The sequence below is a fragment of the Hibiscus syriacus genome, unplaced genomic scaffold (genome assembly GCF_006381635.1).
Source record: "Hibiscus syriacus cultivar Baekdansim isolate YM2019G1 unplaced genomic scaffold, ASM638163v2 tig00000778_pilon, whole genome shotgun sequence".
Taxonomy (NCBI): domain Eukaryota; kingdom Viridiplantae; phylum Streptophyta; class Magnoliopsida; order Malvales; family Malvaceae; genus Hibiscus; species Hibiscus syriacus.
Genome location: NW_024061825.1, coordinates 685,022 through 692,201, shown reverse-complemented (window position 1 = coordinate 692,201; position 7,180 = coordinate 685,022). Strand labels below are relative to the sequence as shown.

General features: G+C 33.6%; 1 pseudogene; it reads right to left on the bottom strand.

Moving 5' to 3' along the window:
- Positions 1–2,615: 2,615 nt before the first annotated feature.
- On the bottom strand, positions 2,616–3,563 carry LOC120218635 (annotated as a pseudogene).
- Positions 3,564–7,180: the final 3,617 nt, after the last annotated feature.

The window sequence follows — 7,180 nt, the reverse complement described above, 5'->3', positions numbered from 1 at the left end:
CACCACATTCCTTATGAAGGTTAAAGTCTGATTCATAGGAACAATCGGAACAGTGGTAAATTGGACCAGATAATAATCTCTTACATCCGGAGCAATCATATACGACTCGTTGTCATGGTTTTGAATAAAAAAAAACAATGGATGAAGGTGCAAGGAATCAGGAAAACTCACAGACATGGATGCTTGAAGCAAAGCACAGTTGATGTCCAGATTGAAAGTCCAGATTGAAATCACAAGTATCATCACGATAAACGAATCCCCAAAATACCTCACCACACAAATCACACCAGTATTCCTCTCTCCAATGATTTGTTTTTGGCAAAAAGGTTAGAGGATGTTTGGAGTGGAAAGGATCGGAGTGGTTTGTAATTCCTTACTCGGAGCAATCTTACGAAGATAAAACAATGGATTGCAGGTAGCTCACAGCGGTTTGAACAAAGCACGTTGATTCATTGAAAGTCAGATTGAATCACAAGTATCATCACGATAACAAATCCCCAAAATACCTCACCACACAAATCACACCAGTATTCCTCTCTCCATGATTTGTTTTTGGCAAAAAAGGTTAGAGGATGTTTGGAGTGGAAAGGATGGTTGAGTTGGGTTTGTAATTCCAACTCGGCGCAACCCTTACGAAGATAAAACTTACATTCATTGCAGCCGTAGCTCCACCCTCTGCCGGTTACCACACAAAGCATTCGTCTTCATCTTCACTTGCAACAGTCAGACCTTGGATGAAGACAAAGGATGTCGATAGCCGATATGTTGAAGCTCCATCTTCCCTCTTTCCTGCTCTAGACTCCATGGGATCCATTTCAGAAGAAAAACAACTAAAAACAGCCTCAGTTTAGTAGAATAATCCGGTGAGATCAACGTCGGTGACAGTGAGATATGGAACGATGGGAGTGTTGCTGTGTTGGGGTAAACTGGATTTCTTTAAAGCTTAAGAAACGATCGGGACACAAAGAACCTCTCACCAGTCAGCCAGCAACTAATAGATAACAAATCAGCCCAAATGAAGATCCATCGTTGATATGATGTAATAAAGAAATTAAAAAGAATAGAGTGATATCAATCGATTATGTGAAGAGAAAAACAAATTTAGTGATCATTTAATTAAATTCACAGTTAGGGATGGAAACGGGACCAAAGCGGATTCAAAATATATATTTTCATCTAAATTTAATACGATCCAAAAATATATATATCTTTTATCCAATCAATCCCGAGAATATAAATCTTTATCCGACTCCGACATGATCCAAATTTTTAGAGTAAAAATCTTGACCCATTCAAATAAATAGGGGCTTAATTAAAAAATAGATAGAGGAGATATTATAACAATTATCTATAAATTTATTTGAAGAAATTACACTATTACCCCTAGGTTGGGTCAGGTTAGAGTTTTTTCACCTTTCACCTGAACATGACCAAACTCGAACTCGAAATCCTTTTAAAAAATTTAACCCTGTCAGATCAGGTTCGGGGCATAATCTATCGATTTCAAGTTAAATTATCATCCATATTCTATCAACTCAAAAGTATAAAGTTGAGTTCGACTAAATTCGAAAGCTCAAGAACTTAAAATTATCAAGCTCAACTCAATATTGAAATAAAAATTGAAGCTCGAATCGAACTCGAAATCAAAAATTGAAGTTTGACTCAATATCAAAAAGAAGTTGAACTCAAATATTCTCAAACTTAGATCTAACTCAGGGTGAAACCTAAACCTTGAGTACATGAAAAACATATACTTCACTTTTTTATATAAAAATTAACATAGAAATGTTAATACGATTAATAATTTAAATTTAAATTAAAAAATTATATATATTTTTAAGTTTGTTCGCGAGTTTTTCAAGTCAAATATCAAGTAATCAACTAGACTTGTTAGGAACTCAAGTCGAATATGTGCTCAAGTTAAATTTATTTGAATAAATGATTGATTAAGTCAAATTCAAATACTCAAAATTTTCTCATCTCATTTACAACCTCCCAACGTCTGTGATTGACGATCTCTTGAATAAAATTCATATGGGTACATATTTTTCTATTCCTATAGTGTTAGTGCTAAAATTGCAAAAGAAAAAAAAGGTGAATATGTGTAATATTAAGGGGAAATTACAAGAGATATCACTGAATTTTAGTGTTGTATTATATTATTAAATTTTAATTTTTCGTTTTAATTATACAATAGATCATTAAATCGTTAACGATATGATATGTGACTAACAATTACTATAGTGAACACTACATCAAAACGACTTCGTTGAGAATTATCATTAAAAACTTAAAATAAAACTCACATTCAATATAACTTTGTCTGAATATAACAAAAATCTAAGGAATAATAATAATTAACCACTCCATGCAAGCATCAACTCATAATTAAATAGAGAGAAACATATACATATTTTCTGACATATAATCCTAATCCAGTTGGTAAAAGACATTTTCAACCCTAAGTGATTATTAGTAGGTGAAGATGAAGATATAGTTTGAGTCATCTCATGGAATTAACACCATGATGATGATCATGGTTCTGAATCGGGTCGGATATCTGTAACTACCGTTAAATTCGAATCCGGATTCAAATACTTGATCGTCTTGCTTAGTTACATCCCATACACGTAGGAACAAAAGCCCCACCCACACATCACGGTGGAACGCCTTAACGCCACCAAACTCATCCCATAACCACCACCCCGCCCACCACGTTCATCATCAGCAACCCGTCATGCAGATGCCTCCTGTCAACGAACACGTCAGAACACCATCCCCGCCGTCCCATGAAGCAAAGCTGCCAACTCACGACGTTCGAAACCACCGTCACCCAATAAACTCTCTCCCCTTTATCGAACACCACTCCCCCTCTTCATCTCAACAAACCCACCGTCGAACGCCATCCCGACACTCGCCAACGCCGTCGCGGCAACCTCCATCACCAGCTGCATTTCCATCACCATCGCATAACAATACACCTCTTGTACCCACCTCCATGATGGGAAGATACACCGCGAAAAGCAAGCCCGCCCGATTGTTGAAAAGTACCCGATGAAAGTACTTGGCTCGGGTTAAACCATGGGCCTTATCGTGGTTCGATTCCAAGGCTAACAACACAGAAGATAACGTTAACAAGATGACACAGTTCAGGTTCATGAAAGTGATCTTCTGCTTCCGATGATCACAGACAGATGAGTTGAACACCAACTGAGATGATAAAGGAGAGACGAAGTCGACACAGGGAGATACGAATTCCCCCATGAGAACATCAGGTTGTTTAAGCCCAACATGAACCCTATGAAGATCGACAAGACCAGAAGCTTGGGGGTGAACCGAGTGAAGGGTTTACGTTCAGTGGACTTGAGACTAATAAGGAACGAGAATGGGGATCACAAGTAGAGGAAACCCGCAGATTGAACCCAAGTCGAAACCCATCTGCTCGAGCCCTTGTGGATGAAATAATACTTAGACAGCAAGGTCGAAGACAAAGAACCAACGAAGAAATGCGTAGTTGAGAGCAAAAGAGGGAGGTATCGCTTGTTTGACATGGGAACAGCCATTTGTGAGCTCCATTGGAGTTGTTCATGGTTGATTTTGGTGATGAAGACGATGGGAATTACACACCTTTTTCTACTATATGGGTGTGATTTCTTTGCACCAGTCGTTGTGTTGGAAGTATGAGAACAAGAAAATCTGGGTTTGATGCCAAAGGACCTGAAATAAAGGACTGAAGCCACCCCCTCCATTGGATTTGAAATTCTTTTATTCGATAGTCGATCCCCACTTTTTTAACAGGCATCTGTTCTTGCTTTGAAATATAATTCCATGCATGCCTATTCCAGGCATCAATGAAAATAAATATAATCACAACTCAACTAGGATGATAGGAACAATGCATGGTGGAAGACACATGAAACACGACAAGTCTTTAATTTTGTCGAGGAAGATGTATGGACTGCAGTGCGTCTTCAATTTCATGGGAAAGACACATAAATACTGAAGACGCATGATGTTTCTCAACGTCTCCTAAAGACCCATAACGATCTTAGCGTTTCCCCTTAACGTTGTAGCAAATGTACTATTTCAACAAATATCTTATGTGAGAAACATTTTTCTCACAACATTATCAAGCATTTAAGAGACACAATCACTAATTATGAGAGGATTTTTTTTGACTAACGATCTTTTTAATTTTATCAATCATATCACTTAATTATTTAAATATTATCAATCAAGTTATTTTATCATTTACATTTGACGGAAGAACTGACATGAAAATTAAAAAATATTATATTTACGATTTGATCCTCATTAAGATCAAACCAATTTAAATTAATTGATGAATAAGTTAAAATCAATAATTCTATTAAAATTATTTTTATTTAAATCGTTAAAATGGGTAAACATAAGCCTTTGTATTTCAAAATTTTGATTAATTTTCACTTGTCTATGCACTTTCAAAAATGTAAACCTTCATTTGTCTATTTTATTACTTTTAATTAAAAAAAGTCACTAACATTTATTCTTTTTATACGGTGGGAATCATGGACTCTACGAAAGTAGAACTGATGCTTATTTCAATGCATTTAGATACGGTGAACGTTTATTGTTAATGAATGATAGCCTAGAATAGATACTATCGCTTATAATTGGTGGTTTCACCTGATCAAATTTTTTTAAAAAAATTAATATTTAATTTTAAAAAATATAAATATATTAATTCGAATCGGATTAAAGCGGCTTAATTCCACAGTTGTTTTTTTACTATCCCTAATTGAATTGTAGTGGTTCAAGGAATCACCATGTGTTTGCAGCCTTTTTCTCATGGAATCAGGCTTCAAGAGTGCAACACCTCTGATTTGCGACAAGAATGCAATACATTGGTATATTTATATATCGGTATCGATGTTAAATGAATCATTGTTATTCTTTGAAGTTTTCGGTTCGACATCATGAATGTTAGGAATATAAGCATTCAATGTCAAATGATTAGAGTTATTTTTAAACATATATTACTTACACTTATCACATATTAATAAAAACTTATTTAAATTTTCATTTTATTTCGGTAATGATTTGTTTTTAATGAATTGGTTTCTTTTTTCTGTATATTTTTTATGAACGATTTAAATTGTCACTTTTACTTGTTAATTTCTCCATTTATGAATTTATTACTACTGATTTGGGTTATGTTTTGATTATTTTCATGCAGATGGTTGCTTTTGGAATCATCAGAAAGGGGTGTTATTCGTATTTTTTTTACCTGATCTCGGTTGAGGACATAGGCACAACACGGTTTGAGGTGGCAGTTTTTAGAAGGCCCGATCAGCACGCTGAGCATTCTAGAAACAACTTAGTCAGCATGATATGAGGATATTTTCTAGGAAATTAAGTTTGAATTTAAACATTTGGAATTATCTTCCAAAATTTTAGGATTATCTTTTTTTAATTTCCATGTTATCTTTAGGATTTAGAACCCTATAAATACCTTCCTTGAGGCATGGCTTAGTCATCTTCATCTTGAGTCGTTTTAATAAAAGTTTGTTTTTCTTTTTCCTTTTCACTTTATTTTACTTAGTCAATTTCTTTTTAGTCGAGAGCTAGTAATCAATTAATTCCATGTGTGAGAATTGAACATCACTTAATTTCCTCAGGATACATTCTCGTTTTTCTGGTTTATTAGTTTGGCAATCAGCCTTACTTACAAATTTTAAACACTTTCAAATAAAAAAGAACTCGTTGTTCTGGATGTTGTTTAATATATAGTTGGGAGGAAGGATCGGCCCGTGGCAATTCGACTTCCTGTGAACACACTTAGCGGCGATCCGTTAAGGAAAAACGAGATTAGATTTGATTATCGTCGAGACAACATAATCCGAGTTGGGCCTTTTCAGTACTTAATTCTGATTGTTTTAACGACAATAGTTGCAGTTAATCCAATCAAGAATCATCTTTCGAAGATAGACTTGGGAAGATCGGTTACATCAGAGAAGGATAAGTTACAATGGTTTGTGCCTTGTAGACTGTAACAGATATGAACCCCGAGCAAAAATTCATTTTGATGATCGATGTAATTGAAACAAAACTAGCTCGAGACGATTTTTCATTATTAATCTTCCATTTAACCTTGATCGTTATTTTTTTTTACTTTCATTTTCTTCATCTCATTCACGCTAACCCCCTTTATTTTTATTTATTTTTGTTACAGTTTCCTGGATTGAAATCGACACGGAATTGCATCAGAAATTACTAAGTCCATGTGGATCGACCTATTTACTATACTACTTATTTATTTTATTTGAAGAGAATTATTTTGACGAGTAAAATGACACTTGTCAATTTTCTATTTGATTAATTGTCACAAACTTTTATCAACTTTTCTTAGAAGTATTTTATGGAGTGATAAATCGAAGAAGTATTGGAATAATTATACTTTAAAAAATTAAATTTTTAAATACTTTTATATATTTATTAATATTTTTTCATAATTTAAAATCTATATCATTATATCTTCAAATTCTTATATAATATCTTCAAATTCTTAAATTTTAAAAATTATACTCATAATATAAAATATTTGTGTATACATCGACATGTATGTACATATAATCATATATATCTTACCAAATTTTACTAAATGGCCCAAATATGCTTAGGGCTCCAACATAATATACATACACATACACGTAAGTGGATCGTAACCTTATATATACATATGTATGTAAGTGTGTGTCGGTTGAGTTGGAAGTACAAGTTTTATTCTAAACAATTGAATCTAATTTTGAGTCAAGTAAAACCTTCCTAAACCTAAATTAAATCGGATGACAACCTGAGTGTGTAATACATAAATTAGATTCAGATAAGTCAAAATCACATATCCACCTGATCTATACACATCCCTATTTGAGCATAAAATTCATATAGATAAGTATTCGAATGAAATAAAATAAATAAATAAATAGTTCTATATATGTTCCACTTTAAATGGATTTATGATTGTGGATGCTCAATGTGTTAATGAAATGCTAAATCCATGAATTTGATTCATTAAATTCGAAAAAACATAATTCCCAATCAGAATATAAATCAAAATAGATCAAACACTCAAATTTTGAACAAAAATTCAAGAACAATAGACACATCAAGTGAAGTCCTTTTCACTAAAAACACACATAGG